The sequence below is a fragment of the Gymnoscopelus braueri genome (genome assembly GCF_963280865.1).
Source record: "Gymnoscopelus braueri genome assembly, chromosome: 12".
In the NCBI taxonomy this organism is placed as follows: domain Eukaryota; kingdom Metazoa; phylum Chordata; class Actinopteri; order Myctophiformes; family Myctophidae; genus Gymnoscopelus; species Gymnoscopelus braueri.
The window spans coordinates 36024919-36049045 of NC_137614.1; the positions used below are offsets into that span (position 1 = coordinate 36024919).

Here is a 24127-nt window from a genome sequence, read left to right on the forward strand (position 1 = left end):
TCCTGAAAAATTAGCATTTGGCTGGTTTCTGCCCGATAGCAGAGATATTTATTAAAGTTGCAGTTGACATGTAAATGAACGTACCAGTCATAATTCCATCGTGGTTTCTCTAGCTCAGTGGTTCGCAAACTTGTTTGGCTCAGGTCACCCCTGTAAATGACTTTTTCATCTACGGCACCCTGAATTACATTTATGTCATAAAACGGTACGTAAATATGTAAATCTTTCCCCCAACATAAATGATGTCACGAGGAAAACATATAATATCTGTTTCCCTTAAGACGGATTGAAAATTACTTTATACTTGACGTTTAACCACATGACCCCAGCATCCCTATTCTGGGGGGAATATTCTCCAACAATAGCCGATCTACGCTCACAACGTGCCATATTGTGACGCGTTGTGATCTTGTAGATCTGCAATTTTTGCCAAAGAGAAACTCAGGTCCATTTTACTAAGTATAGAGGGTCTAAGGGGTTCAACTGAAGTGATATTGATAAATTCCAAATATTATCAAAGTATTCTGCGTCACAGCACCCTAGGGTGCCACGGCACTCACTTTGAGAAACCCTGCTCTAGCTGTTTCTCTGTTGCTTGTCTGTGGCTCTGGTCTGTTGCTCTGTCTCTGCTAAGAACGGTTTGTGCTCCCCGCTACCTGTTCCTTTCCTAATTACTGCACCTGTGCCCCTATATATACAACCCTATGCTGTTCTGTTAATGCCTGCTACCAAGTGTCCAATAGTAATACTGCAAAATGTAGTATAATAACCAACATAATATGCCAACAACATAAATGGCTCCTACATTGTTTCTATTTTATAGATCGTACTTTTGGTGATTGAACAAGGTAACATCTGGACCCGCCTTAAATGTATTTTTGTTTCACTCTAGAGGTTAATCTGAACACAGTTTGACTTGTAAAAACAAAAATGCTCAACCCGTTCTTGTTTGCTAGGAATCAAACCAACTTCATACTCCCATCTTCATACACAAGCCAACGGCTCCTTCATACAACACTTGTCACTTGCCCTCCCAACCGTCCCAGCTATCAGAGTCCAGGATTCAGTAACGTAGGAGCTTCTCTTTCAGGGGAAATGTCTGTTCATTCCCTCTCCTTAACAGTCCCATTTCACTTAACACTTATAATATATATATATATATATATAATATAATAATATACAATACAACAGGGACATTTGTTCATATGAATAGACACATTCATATCAAATGGAAGTCTACCTACAGTAAACTAAAATCCTTGGGTCACATGACTCTTGTAGTAAGTTGTTATTCATCATGAAGAATGTCACTCCTCCTCCTGTGACCGTTCCTTACCGGAAGGTTTGTTTATGCATTAAACACACACAAACTATACAAAACATCCATCCCAACAGGCCAGTTGATCTTCTGATTGGTGATAGTCTGTTCTTTATAATCATCTACTGGTGGTCAGACTAGCACCAGACGAGCATTCAGTTGTTGTTTTTTTCCTGACAATTCCTGAGACTTCGTGCAAATGATCTGACCTTGTCAAAAAACAAACACATTTCAGACTGAATACATAACAGCTTAATATGAACATGCAGAACATCTACCCAAACCAACAACATGCAACATGATGAGAGTACAAAACCCTTTATAAACATGAATTCAGAAAACATGTACATCCTACACACAGCATACTCTGCAATACATTCAGGAGCTAACATGTACAGCTATGCTAGCAGCCTCAGTACTATGCTGATTTGTTCTATTGTTGCTCAACACAGAACCCAGCGCCTGTGGTGAACAATCATGGCTTCAATACTCCACGGAGTCCACGGAGTCCAGTCAGTCCATGCAACGGGATTGGTGCTTCCTCACCGTTCCGACAGGTACTGTGTCTACAGCAATGGTTCTCAATGTCGGGTCCATCCGGTGACCACCAGGGGTCCAAATGGACCCTTATGGTTCTGTAACTCAGAGAGTGTAAAAATAGATTTAAAGCCCTGGATTCAGAAAAGCACAGGAAACATGTACATCCTACACATAGAATAGGCTGCTCTGCAACACATTCAGGAGCTAACATTTATAGCTATGCTAGCAGCCTCTATACTATGCTGATTTGTTCTACTGTTGCTCAACGCAGAACCCAGCGCTTGTGGTGAACAATCATGGCTTCAGTAGTCCACGGAGTCCACGGAGTCCAGTCAGTCCAAGTCGCAATGGGATTGGTGCTTCCTCACCGTTTCGACAGGTACTGTGTCTACAGCAATGGCTCTCATTGTCAGGTCTGTCCGGAGACCACCAGGGGTCCAAATGGACTCTTACGGGTCTGTAACTCAGAGAGTGTAAAAAGAGATTTATAACCCTGGAGTTCCACACGGCTCCAGACTGACCTCCAAGCACTCTGGTGTAACGGGTGCTGCCCACAGTAGCATAAATGGACTGTGACTGTAAAGAACATTCCAGGCATATTTGCCAGCATTAGCCATAGATGGATAACACTGTAAGGGGAATCATGGCAGGACGCCCAGAAACCTATACAAGGGGATGAATGACTCATTCAGTCCCGACCTTTATATTAGTGACCCAGTTGATCCCAACTGCTAACTCATGGTGCCTAGACGCCTTGAGAACTGTGGTCGCACGACCACCTCGCCTTTCTCCACCTCTTCCTCAGCGTCCAGGTCTGAAGCAGCCAATACCTTCTGTAGTAGTTCATACTGCTCTTCTCTGGACGAAAACATAAGGTCTACCTCCTCCATGCCTGCCATCTTAGTGATCACCTTGAAGCTGTAGCCTTGGTCTACCAGGAACCTCTGCCTCTTGGTGGAGTAAGCCATTTCTTGGGTGTCCTGGGCCACCAGGGAATAGAAGATGGCATTGTACTCCTCTGTCACCATTGATTTCTTGGCCCTGAGCACTCTGCCGAGCCTCTGGGCCTCTTGTCTGCGGGATCCACCGTGAGATGAAATCTGAATCAGAACATTAGCCTCTGGCAAGTCAAACGAAGTGTCTCCAACCTTGGAAATGAATATGGTGTTGATATTGGGGTTGTGTTTGAAGTTCTGCAAGATCTGCATAAGTTCCCCTGGGAGGTGGGGCCATAGATATAAGGCTTCTTTAGGCGGATGGCATATTCCTTCAGGGCAAAGACATTATCGGCAAAGACGATGATCTTGTCATTGCGTCGCTCATGGTAGCAAATAAGATACTGACAGGCACGGAACTTGTTGGAGTTCATGGTGTAGAGCAGGATACGTTTCTTGGTCTTAATGGCCAAGTGTGCTCTGTAAAACTCGGGAGACATGGGGCACCACACCTCAGCACTTTGGACCTTGGCAATATAGCCATTGTTCTGCAACTCCATCCAGTTGGCTTCAAACAACTTTGGCCCAATCAGGAAGTTGAGGTCCACAATTGTATCATCTTCCCTGACCAGTGTGGCGGTGAGACCCAGCTTGCAGTGGGCCTGCACGATGGTCAGAACACGACGGAACATCTTGGCAGGGATGGTGTGAACCTCATCCAGGATAATTAGTCCCCACTCCTGACTAAGCATGGAGTAGGTGCTGATAGCCACAGAGCAACCGATGGGCTTGTCTTTGGCGTCCGACGTAAATCTGCAGATCTGCGAGTCGCTAATGGTGGACCACAACTTGAACTGGGACTTCCATTGTTCTACTGACACAGAGGAGTTGCCAAGCACCAGGCAGCGTTTACGCACTGTGCACGCAGCCGTCACACCCACCAGAGACTTGCCCGCTCCGCAAGGCAGCACATTGACTCCTGAGCGAGCGCGGCCATTGCCAAACATCTTGTGCAGGCTCTTCTCTTGGTAGGGCCGTAACACTGCGTGGGCTTCAGGTCCATGTTGATGTCTGGGTTGACCGTATCATTACGAAAGTCATACTCAGCCAGAAGAGGGTACTCAAGCTGGATGCAACGCTTCTGCAGCTCTTCAATCATCTCCTGTCGGATTTCAAAGGACACAGTCTGAGTATCCATCTGCTCGTAGTAGCTGAAAATGTCCTCGGGAACCTGAGGTGTTGAACTTGACCTTCAGCTGTCGGCTGGGAAGTGGATGCCCCTCCCTTGTCCTGTATGGACTTAGAGATCGCAGATTTACTGTGGATAACCTCAGTGATGAGCTCAGTGTCCCCTCCCTCGACAGTACGGAGACGGCATTCACGGATCACATTGTCCTGCAGGATGCGCTGAATCACATCAGGGAATGCACTCTCATCAAAGTACCTGTTGTGCTTGAGCACCAATTTCACTTTGCCATAGCTCATTGTACAAAGCTTGATGAACTGCACAATGCCATCAGGCACAGATGTTTTGCTGAGTTTCTGCAGGTATTCCACAATGTCGGAGGTATGCAGTCCTACACTGACAGCTGCATAGAGGGAATAAGCTGTCAGCTTGTATTCATGGACATGGGTGGGCCTGCACACAGGCTCTGCAATCGCCACTAAGAAATCTTGCGCATATCTTGATCTTCTTTGTCCTTTTTCCCCATTTCAGCAGCGTAATAAATCCCTTTTAGTTTTTGAAATTGTAATAAAATAGCTGACAACTTTAGGATTCGAGAGAATTTCCACAAAGCCCTGCTATGATCATGGTCACATTAACATCACCACCAGTGATTCGACACACTTCATGTAAAACTGATAATCGGCTGACTCGTTAACCAGATCCAAAGCCACTGTGAGAATATGCTTTTGGCTGTGCTAATCAACTATTACTGGATTCTCTTCGATGCTTCATAATCGGCTGGTTGTTTAGAACCGGACTCAAGAGCCACTGTGAGGCCTAACTGGTTTGTAAGGCCAGCTAATCGTCCTGGTACTCTGGAGAGAGTTAAGATGATCTTCGAGCGTCGCTGAGGACACTAACTAACCATGGCATCCATATATGGAGCAGGCTATGTCAGTTATGCCCAAATCTGGGACTATGATGTCGGTCCTGGATGTTTCGGTTATCTCCATATATGGAATTCCCAGGAAGGGTGTTCTGATGTCAGAGCTAAGTACGCCCGGGTATCTCCATATATAGCCGTCTAGGAGATTCAATGATGTCATACTTGGGGAGGTTGGTTGTCTCCATCTATGGGGATCTCCATATATGGGAAGGTTGGGATCAACTAAAGGTCGGGACTGAATGTCATTCATCCCCTTGTATTGGTTTCTGGGCGTCCTGCCATGATTCCCCTTACGGTGTTATCCATCTATGGCTAATGCTGGCAAATATGCCTGGAATGTGCTTTACAGTGACAGTATATCATATCATATTAACCAACTGAGTTGATTATGAAAACGAATCACTTAGAAGTTAATTCACTGATATAAAGGATGATAAAAAATCGAAAAGTACTTCTGTGTCTTTTGAGGTTTCGTTAATTATATATTAATATATTATTCATATTTAAATTATATTGTTTTGTATTATGTTTGTTAAACATTGTTTTATAATTCAGTACATATTTTTGTCTGTTTTATCATCCATGCGCATAGAAAACCCTTCAAATGTCTGTGAGGTGATAGTCTATTCTTTATATCATCTACTGGTGGTCAGACTAGCACCAGACTAGCATTCAGTTGTTGTTTTTTCCTGACAATTCCTGAGACTTTGTGAAATGATCTCACCTTATCAAAAAACGAACAAATTTAAGGCTGAATACATAACAGCTAAATATGGACATGCAGTACATCTACCTAAACCAACAACATGCAACATGATGAGAGTACAAAACCATTTATAAACATGAATTCAGAAAAGCACTGAAAACATGTACATCCTACACACAGCATACTCTGCAATACATTCAGGAGCTAACATTTACAGCTATGCTAGCAGCCTCAGTACTATGCTGATTTGTTCTATTGTTGCTCAACACAGAACCTCGTACCTGTGGCGAACAATCATGGCTTCAGTACTCCACGGAGTCCACGGAGTCCAGTCAGTCCACACAATGGGATTGGTGCTTCCTCACCGTTCCGACAGGTACTGTGTCTACAGCAATGTTTCTCAATGTTGAGTGTAGAAAAATCATTGATTAATTGTGATATTGATTTGAGGTCATATCGCCTGGCCCTGGATGATGCGATCAAATATTTTTTGCCCAAGTCTTGCCCAAATATGGAGTTCCACACGGCTCCAGACTGACCTCCAAGCACTCTGGTGTAATGGGTGCTGCCTACAGTAGTAGCATACTGTAAATGGACTGTGACAGTATATCATATTAACCAACTGAGTTGATTATGAACACTTATCAATTAGAAGTTAAGTCACTGATATAAATGAATTCATAAAAAATCTAAAAGAACTTCTGTGTCTTTTGAGGTTTCATTTTGTATTGTTAAACACTGTTTTATAATTCAGTATATCTGTATCTGTATGTCTGTTTTATCATCCGTGCGCATAGAAAACCCTTCAAACGTAATAGACTGAGGAGGAGTCTGAAGCCTTTCCTGGACAGGAGTCTCCGGACGTAAAAACAGATGATGATGTGTGTTTGATTCTCTCTGCAGGGTCCAGGTCCACGCTTTGAGCCAAAGGAGCTCCAAAACAACTCTGCCACCTGTTACGTGTACACCTCAGACAAATTCAACTTCCTGTAAGGCAGCGGTTTTTAGCTCTAGACCCAAAAGAGTAATTTGATGTCTCCCCCGGGACCCAAACTTGTGAAAATAGCAGATCTACAAGCTCACAACGCGTCACGATGTGAGGCGTTGTGAGCTTGTATATCTGCTTTTTTTTCACTATTTCTGGAACATTTCTTTTTCTAATTCATGAAATCTCTTTGTTTTTTGTATTTATCTATGAAAAACTGTTTGAATTTGTTTTTAATTAATGAAACTTTTTGAATTTCCTTGGACATCTTTGAAATAATAGTAATTAAAAACAAAATGTAAGGGATACATATTTTGTGGGTCCCAAACCACTGTTTGGGAAGCAGTGCTGTAAAGGGTCAGGAGAGGGTCAGGGTTTGTGGGAGTGTCATTGGCGTGAAATCAGGTATCTGCTTTAAAGGAGACCTACTGTATTCAAATAAAAATGTTGACTGCACTGAATGCTGCTAGGTTCTACTTTCAAAATGAGCTGCCTGCAACTCGTGATAGATTACTTTTTATTGTTGTTATGCAACGTTTATATTTACAATTTACTTAAAGTTAGACTTCATAGCCATGGTATATGGTTAATATACCACACCTATCAACAACAAGTCCAGGATTCATAATTCTTTGTAGGGCTCATTATGAGTGTGATGGCTGACACTCATAATGGCATGAGTGGCAATTTAATTATTGACACATCCTTATTATCTCCGCCAGGCCAAAAGTGCTGGATAATAAGATAGTGAGATAATAAGATAGTGCTGGAGATTATGTTTTTGTCCTTGTCTGTGTGTCTGTATGACTGTGTGTATTTTCTGAGCTAATTTTGCAAACCACTGGATCAATCACCTCCACATTGTTTGTACACACTGCCAGTAGGCCAAGGAAAACACTACATTTTTCAAATCGGCCTCATGGTGACGCTATACCAGCCTGATTAAGTTTTGGCCTATAACTCTTGAACCATAGGTCATACAATCCAAACCTTTCCCCTGGATTCCTTGGATCATTTTGCAATTCCCCATATAGGGAAACCCTATTTCTGCCAAAATAAATGTTCTGCCATTTTGTATTTAATTTAAAACACACTTTTTGCTACAACTTCTTTTAGTCCAAGGCTCACACAAATCGCTACACATTATCTCTGGAGTCATGTTATAAACAAACGTATCATGCAGATGTTTGAAATAGCCTATACCATATTGCTATAATTGGCCTCCAAAGTGTGTAGGAGGGTCCTATTTAGAAAACAATGCCAGAAATCATTAACGCATCATCTGACCAACCCCAAATTTGACTCTCTTATTGAGGGACACACACACACACACACACACACACACACACACACACACACACACACACACACACACACACACACACACACACACACACACACACACACACACACACACACACAGGCCTCTGTAGAGCACACTTCCATGAAGGGGAAAATTCTCACCTTGAATTCCAATACATTGAAATGCATTGGCATCTCGGATGGATCTGGCCATAGAGCTCACAAAAGGAAAAGGTGTTTTTCTCTGTTAACAGCTTTTAAATTCACATCCATTCCATATGGTGTAGTACCAAAGCTGTTGGGTCAATCTAATCAATACCTACTTTTTATTTGAAATGAAAAAAAAATTTATAACATTTTGAATGATCAAGACTTATAGGCCAAAAAAAGTGATCTAATATAGTGACACCATGATGCCGATTGGTGCTATAATTTTTTTCTGCATAGGGCCCCAGATTGTGAACCTCGCTATCAAATTTTGTGTTGAATAAATACATAGGTGCTGTTAATATTACTGTGGTTACCTATGGGGCAAAGACACAAAATATAATATTGGTATCGGTGTTGAACTGTATGGAGCCCTAATGTGCATTGCAGCGTGTTCCCATAAAAGGGGGGAAGGCCACAGTGATCATAGCATTGCTGCCGTAGATGAGGAACTGCAGGAAGTTTTTCTTTGTAAAAATGGATTGAGATTGTTGTATCTTGTTGTACCTCAATGTATTCCTTCGGCACTGTGCATGAGAATAGCATGACTGAACATCATCATTTCCCACCACCACAACCAAACACATATAGACCCCTCAGGAGACATACTGTAACTAAACACCCAGTCAAAAACTGTTTAAAGAGTTTCATTTCTCGTTGAACCTCACCTTGATTACATATTGCACTAACACTAGCACTAACACTACACTTGCTTTAAATAGGAATTCACAAGTGACCTGCTAATGTAGTGAACTACTAATGCTATTACTAACTACTATTAACTGTTAATGTTTGTCGTTGCTTAATTCATGACTGCTTAGAAATGAACTTGTGGTTGTTGTCTTCATAATTCAGAACCATGACCACAAAGGTTAACTACTGTAATACACTGATTGTTTGTGTCGTTGTCTTACTGTACCTGTATGAAGATGTGAAGGTTTAAGCCACTAGTTTGAGCAGAGACTGCAGCAGTAGAGAAATGGGGTCCATGACTCCAAACATCAAGGCTGCATGCTCAAACTAGTAGCTGTCTGGTATCTGGAGAGAAGAGCTTGGTAAAAAAAATGTCATGAGAGACTGTGACAACACCACAGTGTCTTCTCCTGTGTTTATTTAACGACAGTGATCCACAGTGCAGTGAAAAACTTTAACCTGCTCCTTAGAGAAATGTTACATTAACATTTCATGCATACATGGAAGTACAGTAGGCTACGATCAGCCGCAGGATTTTGGTGATTGTGGTGTGAAAACTGCTGGCTTAAGCCATCCTTTCCAAACTGCCTGAGTTCATTACTGTATTTGTATTTACTAGGTGCCTCTGTTGTTTGTCTCTGTATAGAGCACACCAGCAGCGTCATGTTTTATATTTATTTAGAGTCAATATGACCTTTGTCTGCGCTGAATTCTATATGTTCACTATATGAGAACATGTAGGCCTTTAGACTCTGTGATCAATAAAAGGGAATTACAACTGCTACCCATTAGTTGTGTATTGTTTCTAAATGCCACAATGTTTCTTGGGTTGTTGTTGAACGCAAGTAATATTATTTTTAACTTTCTAATTGAAGTGCATAAATAATACCTGTAATACCATAAATCTGGTTGAGCAGCTCAAAGGGTGTCAGTGATCTTAAGAAAGTGGCACGATATCCTTTACAGTTGAAAAAACATTTGTTTTCCAAATCTTCAAACAGATCCTTGAAATATGTTGACCATTCAACAAATTAGGTGTTTGAAAAACCCTACACCTTCTTTGACATGACCAAAAAAGTCCCTATTAATTAAGACAGAATTGTTAAGATGGTGTCAGGGACCCGGGTGTCTTAGGACCCATATGCAGAACTCAACATTAAAGTAGACTCAGGAAACCAAGGTGGACAGTTTAACAACATCTTTACTGAAATAATAATAATGTAAACATAGGTACACCTCACAGGGCGAAAACATTACAAGGTGAAACCACAAGGACCTGGAAACTAGGTACTTGAACACTACATAATGAACCAGCACAGAGCAAAGTCACAGTCTTAAATAGTCTCTGAGGCTCGTTAGCCAACTAGGCACAGCTGCCACCCGCAGCTGAGTCCACTCTAGGCAATCAGAGACCAAGAGGAGCAGGGAGGGGCTGGGGCCAGACCCAGGACGTGACAGTACCCCCCCCCAGAAAGCCAATAAGGAAACAAACAACCTGGTCGGCTGGCGACGTCTCGTCGTCGCTGGACCCCGGGAGAACTCAGACCCCACTCGTAGGGGATGCGACGCCGGAACAGCGGCGGCACTGCGACATCACCTGGGCAGCAGAGCACCCAGAAAACGGCCCACCAGGCAGGGCCCCCTGGCGTCGACACTTGTCGACACCCATCAGACGGCCACAGTGACGTCTCGTGTAGCTGGCCACGGAGAAGGCGACACATCCAGGAGCAGGAACGGAGAACTCGAGACCACAAGGTGGGGAAAGGAAACTGTCTCGAACAGAGGCTCTCTCTGGCTGGGAGTTCCGCCGGGTCCAGAATGGCTGGTTCATTCTGTCAGGGACCCGGGTGTCTTAGGACCCATATGCAGAACTCAACATTAAAGTAGACTCAGGAAACCAAGGTGGACAGTTTAACAACATATTTACTGAAGTAATAATAATGTAAACATAGGTACACCTCACAGGGCGAAAACATTACAAGGTGAAACCACAGGGACCTGGAAACTAAGGCAAAGTCACAGACAGTCTTAAATAGTCTCTGAGGCTCGTTAGCCAACTAGGCACAGCTGCCACCCGCAGCTGAGTCCACTCTAGGCAATCAGAGACCAAGAGGAGCAGGGAGGGGCTGGGGCCAGACCCAGGACGTGACAGATGGTTAATGTATCTTAGACGTGTAGAAATTATATTCAATCTAGGAACTGCAGTTTTTTTTGTAAAAGAAATGCATATAGGGGGCACGGTAATCTGAGTTCCCAGAAGTTTTCGCCAGCTCGGAGAGAAACTTCTGGGCCAGAGCCCTGGTATTTGTGGGCGAGATGTAACTTACGCTCAGAATCTGAGCGGACACGCCTCTTACCGGTCTGAGAGCTGTGCAACTCGTCTAAAAAGTCCGACGAGAGGCAAACAGCAGTACACAACAATGGCGGCCGCAATTTCTCAAGGGGAAATTGCTTCCCGTCGATCCTATTTAGATGCAACACCCAGTGCATGTGGATCCCGCCCCCTTTTCTTCATTGGCTGTTGATTTGAATCACAACGCAGTGGCCGCGCCCCTGCTGTCCAAGCTCCGACGCAATGCCTCCCAGACTAGGGGCACGGTGGCAGTCGGTAGTGCTGTCGCCTCACAGCTAGAAGGTCCTGGGTTCGATTCCCGCAGGGGACGCTGTGGGCGCTGGGGGTGTGTTCTCTCCTCCGCGTCATCAGTGCCCATACCCTAGGTGGGGTTGGCGAAAGGGCCTTTCTGTGTGGAGTTTGCATGTTCTCCCCGTGTCTCCTAGGGTAGGTACCCTCACAAAAACATGCAGTAATCCTGGTCACTATACTGCCTCCCCCTGGCCAGCCGGGCGCCTGATGGAGGGGAAGGGAACTGGTTGGAATAACGTGTTCCTTCCACGCGCTACGTCCAACCAGGGAAACTCTCCCCTGTCAGGTGACAAGAAGGTCAGTTGGCTCTCATGCATTGAAGGAGGCATGAGCTCGGCCCTGGCCTCCCTAGGTTGGCAGAGGGAAGGTACCAGGATTACATAGACAATTGGCACTGGGTGGAAAAAATAGGGTTACAAAAATCGTGGGATAAAAATTTAAAAAAAAGAAAAGAAATGCATATAGGACTGAAGGTTAGTGTACAAAGTAACTAGTAGGCTAACTAAAGTTTTCATATAATTGTAGTGGGGTAAAAGTAAAAGTATAGAAAATTGTAAAGGCTTAACCTTTACAATTTTTATATATATATATATATATATATATATATATATATATATATATATATATATATATTATATATATATATATACATATATATATTATCATCATGTGTACGTATACACGGTGTCACGCCCTAATCTATTCCTAGTCTTAACCTCAGTAAAACTATGGCTATTAAACCCTTAACTTATTTCTTACCTTATCCTCACGTAAAACACTATTTTTTTCGAGCGGTCCGCGAAAATAATTGGGGGCGAGCGTGTTTTGGGGCGAGACTTCCGGTTACCGGCTTGACAAGTCACCGATTTCAGCGTAATACCATATGCATGATATGCTTTGTAGGCTAGCAGCAGCAGAAACTAATTAAAATGGACCAGGCATCCGCTCTTCAAATTGTGAGTATGAATGAGCCTTTAGACTGATTTATGTTTTACACTTGTCACTGTAGGCCTGATATTAGATCATAATCATATTGCCTAACGTTATCTACATGCGATCTGCAAGAGGGACGGACGATGGGCGTATCCATCATTTCAGAAACCAGGGGGACAAATTGTTCAATGTTTATTTATTCATTGAAAGTTCTCCAATTCGATATTCTCAAACAGAAATCAACAGATTTAAAATAACCCGTTATAGGCCTATTCACCTAAAAAAAACTACATTCTAACGCCTGTCTTATTTGTTGAGCATAATAACCTATTCATAAATTAAGCACCGTGTTCCACGTGCTTCCCGTGCATCTCCAGCCGCATTGTTTTATAATTTTTTTGGGTGACATTTTTCAGCATGATCACAGGTTTATAAAGACTGTTGACATTGAAAAACAATTAGACCTACTTTGCTGATTAGTCTACAATAGAAATGTAGGCCTAATGCCATGTTTAAGGGAAATGCAAATTCCAAAATGTAAAACATTAAATGATTTATTAAGCTAAAATAATCTTGATAACCTAATAATAAATAAATACATTTGTTGTCAAGTATGGAGTCTGCCAATAATATGGTGACGACGTAAGCTACAGCTGAGAAGCCAGTCTGCTATTGTGTATCTCTGTGGATCAGTGGTGGAAAAAGTACTCAAATCATTTACTTGAGTAAAAACATACTAATGCTCTATAGATGTCAAGCTATCACTTTTTAAAGCTCTCACCTGTGGATTAACTACAGGCTAAGTAGCATACAATGATGCTTTACAGTTGCTGGTGAGGGTACCAAGGGGTACCTACCTACCTGTCAAGCCCTTTTAAGAAATTGAATGTACAAATTAATATGTCATCTTGAATAGTCTGACAATCATGTTATTAAGATTTTAATTAACCCTGTGAGTGTGAAGAGTTCTACTCGGTTCTCTTCCATGATTTGGAGACATTGGCGCAACAGCCTCTACAGACTGTGAGCAGCTGTAGTTAGATTGATTTTATGTTTTTCTTTAGTTTTTTTGCTTTTTAATCATATTTATCGTTTTTTGTCATTCTGTTTATGATATGGACCTTGAGTCTGAAATAAAGATTGAATTGATATCAAATACTGCACTGTAGAAATACTCTGTTACAAGTAAAAGTCCGGCATTCAAAATTGACTTGAGTAAAAAGTACAAAAGTATTGGTATCAAAATATACTTAAAGTATGGAATTACAATAAAACTCCCTTTAAAATACTCATTATGCAGAATGTCCCACTTCACAAATGTTCAAATGTATAGAAATCTTTTGGAAAATAGCCGATCTGCAAGCTCACAATGTGTCGCGATGATCTGCTATTTTTGAATAGCCAAAGAAATCTAAAATGACAGAGATGCGTTCCCGGACTGAATGGGTTAAGAAGGCTCAGCCAAGGGTTCTTTATCTAAGCGTGTGTCAGATGTGTAGACCCAGATATATACGTGACCTTCATCATGCTGCCACATCATTGGGATACCGACTGATTCCATCACTATACTCTAGAGGCGAGGAGAGAGGAGTCCAATGATCCAGACCATACATGGGCAACTGGCGGCCCGGGGGCCACGTGCGGCCCCCACCTTCACTTAATGCCCCACCTTCACTTAACCTTCAGGTTAATATCAGAATAGTGATATACTATTGATTTCAGCTGTTCCAATTCCAAACATGCAAACATGACCCGCTTTTAATTACTTCTGTCTATATTAGTAGCTTAATGACTAGTATTACAATTCTTCTTGTCTTGTCCAATGTTTTTGTATGTAAGTTCGTAAAGTTAACATAAGTTTAACTAAATGCATTTTAAATTAAATAAACATGTTACTTTACAGGATTCCAATTAAAAAATAGCAAAAAAAAGCAGATCTACAAGCTTAAAAACGCGTTGCGCTGCGACGCGTTTTGAGCTTGTAGATCGGCTATTTTTGCTACTTTTGTGTGACATAGAATGGTGTACGGCATTAATTTACGAAAAAAAGTACGGAGATAAGAGGTGTCTGCCCGACAGTATATGCAATGTGGCCCCCTGGAGTGAGTGTGGAAATATAGTGGCCCTCTCCATCATCAAAGTTGCCCACCACTGATCCAGACCCTGTCTACAAACACAAAATCACTACAATCTAAGAAATGGGAGGTCACTCACACAGCCGCACAAAAAGGCACCAGATCTCCTTCCTCCCAAGAGCATACAAAGCTTTACCAGAAGTAATAGAAAACTTCTTTTTACTGTTTGATGTTTTTGACGTTTGATGATTTGTGTTTTTTTAAATGTTATCTTAGAGCGATCCTCTTTAATCTGTAAGAAACATCGGTAACTCTTCCTTTTACAGTACGGTAATTACCAGGTAATAACCAGGTAATTACCTGGTAAATAAATTATTATTACCTGGTAGTTACCTGGCAATTACCTGGTTATTACCTAGTAAATACTTATTATTACCTGGCAATTACATGGTTATTACCTAGTAAATACTTATTATCACCTGTAGTTATACCTGGTAATTACCTGGTTATTACCTGGTAATTACCGTACTGTAAAAGGAAGGGTTACCGAAACATCATATTTGATACTGTTATAATGCAATGATGTTTTCTAATAAATTCGAAACTTAAACATTTCAACCCTTTAAGACCGGGAAAGCATAATTTGTGTCATTTTAAGTTGTCTTTGGCCGATATACAAGCTCATAGCGCTGCACCGAGTGCAGCACTATGAGCTTATAGATCTGGGTTTTTTTATTTTATTGGAATATATATGTTTTAAAGCGAACATTTGTACAATATTTGGTTCCAGGGACCCTCAGAAGCAAAGCTTTGAGTTACAAATGTTTGCTTTAAAAATATATATATTATATACGAAAATGGATACGAAATGAATACTAAGCTCTCTCTCTCTCTCTCTCTCTCTCTCGCTCTCGCTCTCTCTCTCTCTCTCTCTCTCTCTCTCTCTCTCTCTCTCTCTCTCTCTCTCTCTCTCTCTCTCTCTCTCTCTCTCTCTCTAGGCCACGCTTGCATGTGTTTTCACGTGTGCTGTTGGTAAAGGAGGTGGTTTTGGACGAGGTTCTACTTATAGAGGAGGAACTGGAGCCGGTCGTGGGACTCTAATCTCCGACCTACTCGGTAATGTGTGTGTTACATAGTGCATCTTTGTCGAGCGTCTATACGAACATAAATTGGCCATGTGTTCGGCCATATTCCTACCATAGATTCCTACGGGCAGCAGGAAATGTTGAATGGGAGTAGAAAGGGGGCGCTACGTCCTGGGGACTACAGGTCAGCCAGTAGGGTTTAACAGCAGTGCAGTGGTGGAAAAGTAACTAAGCACATTTACTTAAGTACTGTACTTTTACAATTGTAAACTGTACAATTTTGAGGTATTTGTACTTTACTTGAGCACTTCCAATACTTTTACTCCACTACAATTATGTGAACATTTTAGTTACTCGATACTTTGATTTGATTATTATTACAAAACATACATTGACCAACCCTACATACATTTCGGCAATTTGAAAATAGCCGATCTACAAGCTCACATTGTGAGCTTGTAGATCTGCTATTTTCAAAAGATTCTTTATACATTTGAAAACTTGAAATGGGACATTCTGCATAATGAGTACTTTTACTTTTGTACTTTAAGTACATTTTGATACCAATACTTTTGTACTTTTACTCAAGTATTTTTTTAATTCTGGACTTTTACTGTAGAAATACTATTTCTACATTGCAGTATCGATACTTTTACTTAAGTAAAAAATGTGAATACTTTTTCCACCACTGCAGCAGTGACAACGCACAGAAATATATGCGGGGAAGAATTAATTGGCATAACAACTAAATTGGGGGTAGAAACTAAAACGCTATAACTATAACGCCAGCTGCGTCGCATTGCAGTAGTATTATTCATTAACCTTATTTCTGGAAGGACAGGACACTTATGATATTGGTAATTGACTATTAGAAATTAGAATATATATATTTTGTTCTAAATATTCACAGGTTGACAAACAAGTCACTGCTGATGTTCTGGGTCTGTGTACTTTTCTATAGTGTAAATATCCATAGACATTCTACCTGGAGATACTGCCCAACACATTTGTTTACAAACATTCTGGTCTATAGACAAACTGTATATTGTTTTGAAATCTACCTCAAGTAAAAAAAAAAAAAGAAATGACAAAGTCATAATATACCCGCTTGCGGCAGGCTATTTTTGCCCCAATCTGCAGCACAAAATGTAAAAGTTGTCATTAAAATAAAATCTCAGCCATTCGAATGCAACAAAAATAACTCCACAGAGGTTCATTGGTTGGCTACCAATATAAAGTGTGTGTGTGTGTGTGTGTGTGTGTGTGTGTGTGTGTGTGTGTGTGTGTGTGTGTGTGTGTGTGTGTGTGTGTGTGTGTGTACACAATATCAATGATAGTGAAAATAATTGATCTACAATCTCACAGATCTGCTATTTTCACCAGCTGATATAGTTACTTCATAATGTAGCCTACCCTTACCCAAGTCAAAACTACAGTGTTTCACTTAGAAATGTATGAACAACAAAAATGAAGACACACACACACACACACACCCAGGAGGACTGGTTGATAGTGTTGTATGCATTGTTCCTGGACAAAAGACCGGTGGTGACCAGTTAGTATTCATTTATGTATGAAAGAAATAAACTATTTTCACAATAAACGAAGTGAGTCCATAGAATACAGGTAGCGTAAGGGCAGTCATGTTAAAAACATCAACAGTGGTGGAAAAAGTACTGTAATGTTTTACTTAAGTAAAAGTATCAATACTGCAATGTAACCCTAACCCTTTATAAAAGTGAAGCTCACAACTTGTCTTTTGATTTCACTGTTTGAAACAGCTAGGCTTGAGTTGTAATGCATAACTGCAAGTTTGCCCTTTTCACTACTGGCTTACATGAAAGAAAAACCCAAATGGGTCCATTTGGTTTCATTAATGTCTTTTGTAAATGAAGTATTCAATAAAACGTCATAATAAAAAATAGCAGATCTACAAGCTCACAAGGCGGCGATGCGTTGTGAGCTTGTAGATCGGCTATTGCCAAGTCGTCTATTATCAAATAGCCGATGCATATAGGTTTAAAGTGCTCATGTAGCCTAATAGTCACTTAAGTCTTTGGGCTTGTTTTCATTGACCTGGTTGCTTATTTTTCTCTCAAAATCTGGCAACCGTGTCATTGTTTAGACCGACGAAGAAGAAAATGGCGGAAGTGATCCTCTTTTCCAAGGTCCGTGTGAAAGACAGTATTATGTTGAGAAAATATAAAGTCATTACAGCACCATAACATGGTTAATACATTTTATTTTGGGATGTACAATACATGAAAATTACGAGAGTAATAACGCGAATTGCGTCGATAACTAATGGGGAACGGACATTAGCGCGCTTGGCTAAAAACAGTTAGTTAGTAACATCATACAAGCTAACTATTAGCCAAATTCGGCTAGCGCTCGGAGGACTGCATAGTCCCATAGCTTGGGAGGACGAGGCCGCCCGTTCAGAGTATGGGAAAGTATCCCATTGGCTTAAACGACAGCCAATGACGCAAATCTGTCGAACAAATCTGTCGAATGCAAATGAATCTGTCTAATGCAAATTTGTCGAATGATGAGTCATAGGTCTGCCTCTTCATAGACCCGCAGCTTTCGCTAAGCGGGTAAAAAGACAAAACTTGCACCCTGGGTACAATGCAGGAAAGTGATTTATCTCTTGTTTTACTCCCCATTCAGCCGATGGGCGGGGAGAGTTCCTTTTGAAGTGTATTGAGGTGTTAATCGTGGTCGCCGTGGTCCTGTGGGTGATTTGTCCGTGCTTCTGTAGAGACTGTAGAGAGTGTGGTCCCTACCCTCAGTGTCTGTACACGAATCTCTGTGGCGACGACAGAGACGCCAAACCTTCAGAGGATGCAGAACAACCTCCAGCTTCCAACCAAGATGGAGGGGAGGTAAAGTCTTATGTCAGCACTTCCCAACCTGTTGGCCGGGCCCAGTGGTGGGCCGTGAGGATATTGTAAGTGGGCCCCCAAATAATTGGCAAAAAATAATATTAAAACATTGATGTACCAAAAAAAAGAGCAATGGTATATTTTGACAATGTGTTTTCATTGTATTATAGATACATAGGAACTGAAAGTATACTATATATCTGCTATTTTTGAATAGCCCAAAGAAATCTAAAACGACACCGATGCGTTCCCGGTCTTAATGGGTTAACACTTAACACAACAGGGACATTTGTATTGTTGAATAATAAGACACATTCATATCAAATGGAAGTCTACCTAAACTCAAATCCTCGGGTCACATCTCTTGTTGTAGGTTGTTGTTGATATGAAGAATGTCACTCCTCCTCCTGTGACCGTTCCTTACCCTAAGGTTTGTTAATGCATTAAACACACACACAAACTATACAAAAAACATCCATCCCAACAGGCCAGTTGATCTTCTGTTTGGTGATAAGAGTCTGTTCTTTATAATCATCTACTGGTCTTCAGACTCGTCAGAGAATAACTTTCTTTTTTCAGTGAGCATTCAGTTGTTGTTGTTTTTTCCTGGCATTTCCTGAGACTTTGTGAAATGATCTCACCGCCTTATCAAAAGACTAACACATTTAAGACATAACAGCTTAACTCATTCACTTCCAGAATAAATACATACATAAATGAATCATCCACTGCCAGCGATTTTTAGATTTACTTTTCAAGTAGTCACAGAATATTTATCTCCATATATGATCGATCCCCTGATCGTTGCTAATCATGGGGGGGGGGTTCACTGTGCTTCCACGAAAAAAAAACTAAATGTCATCGCGACCCCCCGTTCGCTCGTTATAGGCCGTTGAAAATAGCACGTCTCGTATTTTTCCAAATACGTTAACCAGGAAGTGAATGGAGCAGTAAAGCTTGGGATCACGTGATCTCCTGGTTCTGTGTGCATCTGGGGATGAAATGGTCACTCATGTGATAGCGAAGAGCGCCATCTAGTGGAAACACCGAAAAACACTAAAAGTCGTCCTTGGGAGGCTGGGCCTTTGGAAAAAAAAGTCGGTAAAATCGTCCTTGGCAGTGAATGAGTTAATATGTACATGCAGTACATCTACCCAAACCAACAACACGCAACATGATGAGAGTACAAAACCATTTATAACCATGAATTCAGAAACTCTGCAATACATTCAGGAGCTATTTAAAGCTATATGCTAGCAGCCTCGGTACTATGCTGATTTGTTCTATTGTTGCTCAACACAGAACCCCGCGCCTGTGGTGAACAATCATGGCTTAAGTGCTCCACGGAGTCCACGGAGTCAAAGGAGTCCACAGAGTCCACGGAGTCAAAGGAGTCCACGGAGTCCACGGAGTCCAAGTCGCAATGGGATTGGTGCCTCCTCACCGTTCCGACAGGTACTGTGTCTATTAGCAATGGCTCTCAATGTCAGGTCCGTCCGGAGACCACCAGGGGTCCAAATGGACCCTTACGGGTCTGTAAAAATAGATTTATAGCCCTGGATTCAGAAAAGCACAGGAAACATGTACACCCTACACATAGAATAGGCTGCTCTGCAACACATTCAGGAGCTAACATTTACAGCTATGCTAGCAGCCTCAGTATACTTTGCTGATTTGTTCTATTGTTGCTCCCGTCACTTGTTTAAATGTCATTGTACTAAGAGGAAGGATAGCGCACCAGAGGAGTCAGAGCGCGGTGGTAACAAAAAGTGTTTCTATTGTTGCTCAACACAGAACCCTGTGCCTGTGGCGAGCAGAGGCGTCACTCCACCCCCTCCAAGCATCAATGTGATTGATGCTTCCCCACCGCTCCGAAAGGTACAGTACTGGTTCTCAATGTCCAGTGTAGATCTGCTATAAAAAAAAAATCATCATAAAAAAAAATCTAATCAGCACACTGTGACAGTATATCCTATTAACCAACTGAGTTAAAATCATTTAGAAGTTAAGTCACTTATATAAATGAATTCATAAAAAATCTAAAAGAACTTCTGTGTCTTTTGAGGTTTCCTTGATATATTAATATATTATTCATTATTTAAATGATATTGTTTTGTATTATGTTAAACACTGTTTTATAATAATTCAGAAAACCCTTCAAACGTAATAGACTGAGGAGGAGTCTGAAGCCTGTCCTGGACAGGAGTCTCCGGACGTAAAAACAGATGATGATGTGCGTTTGATTCTCTCTGTACAGGGTCCAGGTCTGGTTGACGACGGGCCACGCTTTGAGCCAAAGGAGCTCCAAAACGACTCTGCCACCGGTGACGTGTACACCTCAGACAAACTCAACTTCCTGTAAGGCAGCGGTTCACAAACCTTTTAGCTCAAGACCCAAAAGAGTAATTTGATGTCTCTCCTGGGAGCCAAACTTGTGAAAATAGCAGATCTACAAGCTTCCCGCGTCACGATGAGCTTGTAGATCTGCTATTTTCACTATTCTGGGATTATTTTTTTTAATTCATGAAATCTCTTCGAGTTTTGTATTTATCTATGAAAATTTGTTGAAATTGTTTTTAATTAATGAAAAACAAAATGTAAGCGATATTTAGTGGGTCCCGAACCACTGTTTGGGAAGCAGTGCTGTATAGGGTCAGGAGAGGGTCGGGGTTTGTGGGAGTGTCATTGGCGTGAGATCAGGTCTGATCTCAATCAGGTATCTGCTTTAAAGGGGACCTACAGTATTCAAATCAAAAAATGTACTGCACTGAATGCTCAAGGTTCATAATTCTTTGTAGGACTCATTCTGAGTGTGATGGCTGATGGGAGGCCGCTTAAATGAGCTCCTGTAACATAACATTTATTTCTTTATTTATTATCTCCGCCAGGCCAAAAGTGCTGAATAATAAGATAGTGAGATAATAAGGTAGTGTTGGAGATTATGTTTTTGTCCTTGTCTGTGTGTCTGTATGACTGTGTGTATTTGCTGAGATAATTTTGCAAACCACTGGATCAATCACCTCCACATTGTTTGTACACACTGCCAGTAGAGTAGGCCAAGGAAAACACTACATTTTTCAAATCGGCCTCATGGTGACGCTATACCACCAGCCTGATTTATGTTTTGGCCTATAACTCTTGAACCATAGGTCATACAATCCAAACTTTACCCCTGGATCATTTTGCAACTCCCCATATAGGGAAACCCTATTTCTGCCATTTTGTATTTAATTTAAAACACACTTTTTGATACAACTTTATTTTGTCAAAGGCTCACACAAATCGCTACAGATTATCTCTGGAGTCATGTTATAAACATGTATCATGCAGATATTTGATATAGCCTATACTATATTGATATAATTGGCTTCCAAAGTTTGTAGGAGGGACCTATTTACAAAGAAATGCCAGAAATCATTAACGCATCATCCGACCAACCCCAAATTTGACCATCTTATTGAGGGGCCTCTATATACAATGCGTCCCCCCCCCCCCCCCCACACACACACACACACACACACACACGCCTCTGTAGAGCACACTTCCATGACGAGAACAATTTTCTCCTTGAATTGGAGTCTCGGATGTGTCATTGTGTCTGGCCATAGATTAGAGCTCAAAATAGAAATCTTTTACCATTCAAGGTGTTTTTCTCTGTTAACAGCTTTTAAATTCACATCCATTCCATAAGGTGTAGTTCCAAAGCTGTTGGGTCAATCTAATCAATACCTAATTTTATAGCTCTGATTCTCTACTTTTATATGAAATGAAAAAAGCAAAAATTATAACATTTTGAATGATCAAGACTTATAGGCCAAAAAAGAGATCTAATATAGTGACACACACCATGATGCCGATTGGTGCCTGCATAGGGCCTCAGATTGTGAACCTCACTATTACATTTTGTGGTTGAATAAATAAATAGGTGCTGTTAATATACTGTGGTTACCTGTGGGCAACCACACAAAATATAATATTGGTATTGGTATCATAACAGTATGAACATGCATTTTCTTTCTAAAAATTGATTGAGATTGTTGTATCTTGCTGTACCTCAATGTATTCCTTCTGCACTGTGCATGATAATAGCATGACTGAACCTCATCATTTCCCACCACCACGACCAAACACATATACCCCCCCTCAGGAGACATACTGTAACTAAACACCCAGTCAAAAGCTGTTTAAAGAGTTTCATTTTTGGTTGAACCTCACCTGGAATACATATTGCCTTAACACTAGCACTAACACTACACTTGCCTTAAATAGGAATTCACAAGTGACCCGCTAATGTAGTGAACTACTAATGCTATTACTAACTACTATTAACTGTTAATGTTTGTCGTTGCTGTAATTCACGACTGCTTAGAAATGAACTTGTGGAACCTTGACCACAGAGGTTAACTAATACACCGATTGTGTAGTGTCGTCTTACCCGTATGAAGGTTTAAGCCACTAGTTTGAGCAGAGACTGCAGCAGTAGAGAAATGGGGTCCATGACTCCAAACATCAAGGCTGCATGCTCAAACTAGTAGCTGTCTGGTATCTGGAGAGAAGAGCTTGGTAAAAAAAAAGACAAAAAGGTCATGAGACTGTGACAACACTGTGACAACACCACAGTGTCTTCTCCTTTGTTTATTTAACGACAATGTAACATTTCTCTCAGGAGCAGGTTAAAGTGTTTCACTGCACTGTGGATCACCTATGTGTGCATGAAATGTTAGTGATCCACAGTGCAGTGAAAAACTTTAACCTGCTCCTGAGAGAAATGTTACATATGCTAGAATCAGCCGTAGGATTTTGGTGATTGTGGTGTGAAAACTGCTGGCTTAAGCCATCCTTCCCAGACTGCCTGAGTTCATACTGTATTTGTATTTATGTATGTGTGCCTCTGTTGTTTGTCTCTGTATCGAGCACACCAGCAGCGTCATGTTTTATATTTATTTAGAGCAATATGACCTTTGTCTGCGCTGAATTATATATGTTCACTATATGAGAACATGTATAGACTCTGTGATCAATAAAAGGGAATTACAACTGCTACCCATAGTTGTGTATTGTTTCTAAATGCCGCGATGTTTCTTGGGTTGTTGCTGAACGCAAGTATTATCATTTCTAACTTTCTAATTGAGCTCAAAGGGTGTCAGTGATCCTAAGAAAGTGGCCCGATATCCTTTACAGTTTGAAAAAACATTAGTTTTCCAAATCTTAAAACAGATCCTTGAAATATGTTGACCATTCAACACATTAGGGGTCTGAAAAATCCTACCCACACGTTTCCAGTGTTCCGTTGGGCATTGCGTGAATTATGGGCATCACTTCTTGTTGTCAGTCATTCAATTCATTTGAGTGATCTGTGTCATTCAACAATAATGTGGGAACACAACCTGAATTTGAATCAGCTATGTGGAGGGAGAGCGTGCAGGGTAAGTAGGCAGACTAATATGACCCTTTTTGATTTCTGTCAGGTTGTGTTCCCACATTATTGTTGACCGATTCGATCCCTGGAATGAATTGATTGATTGACACAGGAAGTGATGCCCATAATTCCCTAGGATTGGTATGCACAGTATCCATTGATGATATCCATGACTACCAGGTTTACAGGTTTTCCGTTGCTGTAATGGTTCAGCCTTTAGGCAATGATGGTACGGACAGGAAGCAGTATTGGAGTATGCATAAATATTTCAATACTGCTTTCTGTG

General features: G+C 41.2%; 1 pseudogene across 1 annotated transcript; it reads right to left on the minus strand.

The window, feature by feature from the left end:
• Positions 1-2589: 2589 nt before the first annotated feature.
• LOC308096529 (general transcription and DNA repair factor IIH helicase/translocase subunit XPB-like) lies at positions 2590-5092 on the minus strand (annotated as a pseudogene). Its single transcript has 2 exons — positions 5020-5092; positions 2590-4493 (listed from the first exon to the last, which is right to left on the minus strand). The product of its transcript is annotated as a general transcription and DNA repair factor IIH helicase/translocase subunit XPB-like (transcript).
• Positions 5093-24127: the final 19035 nt, after the last annotated feature.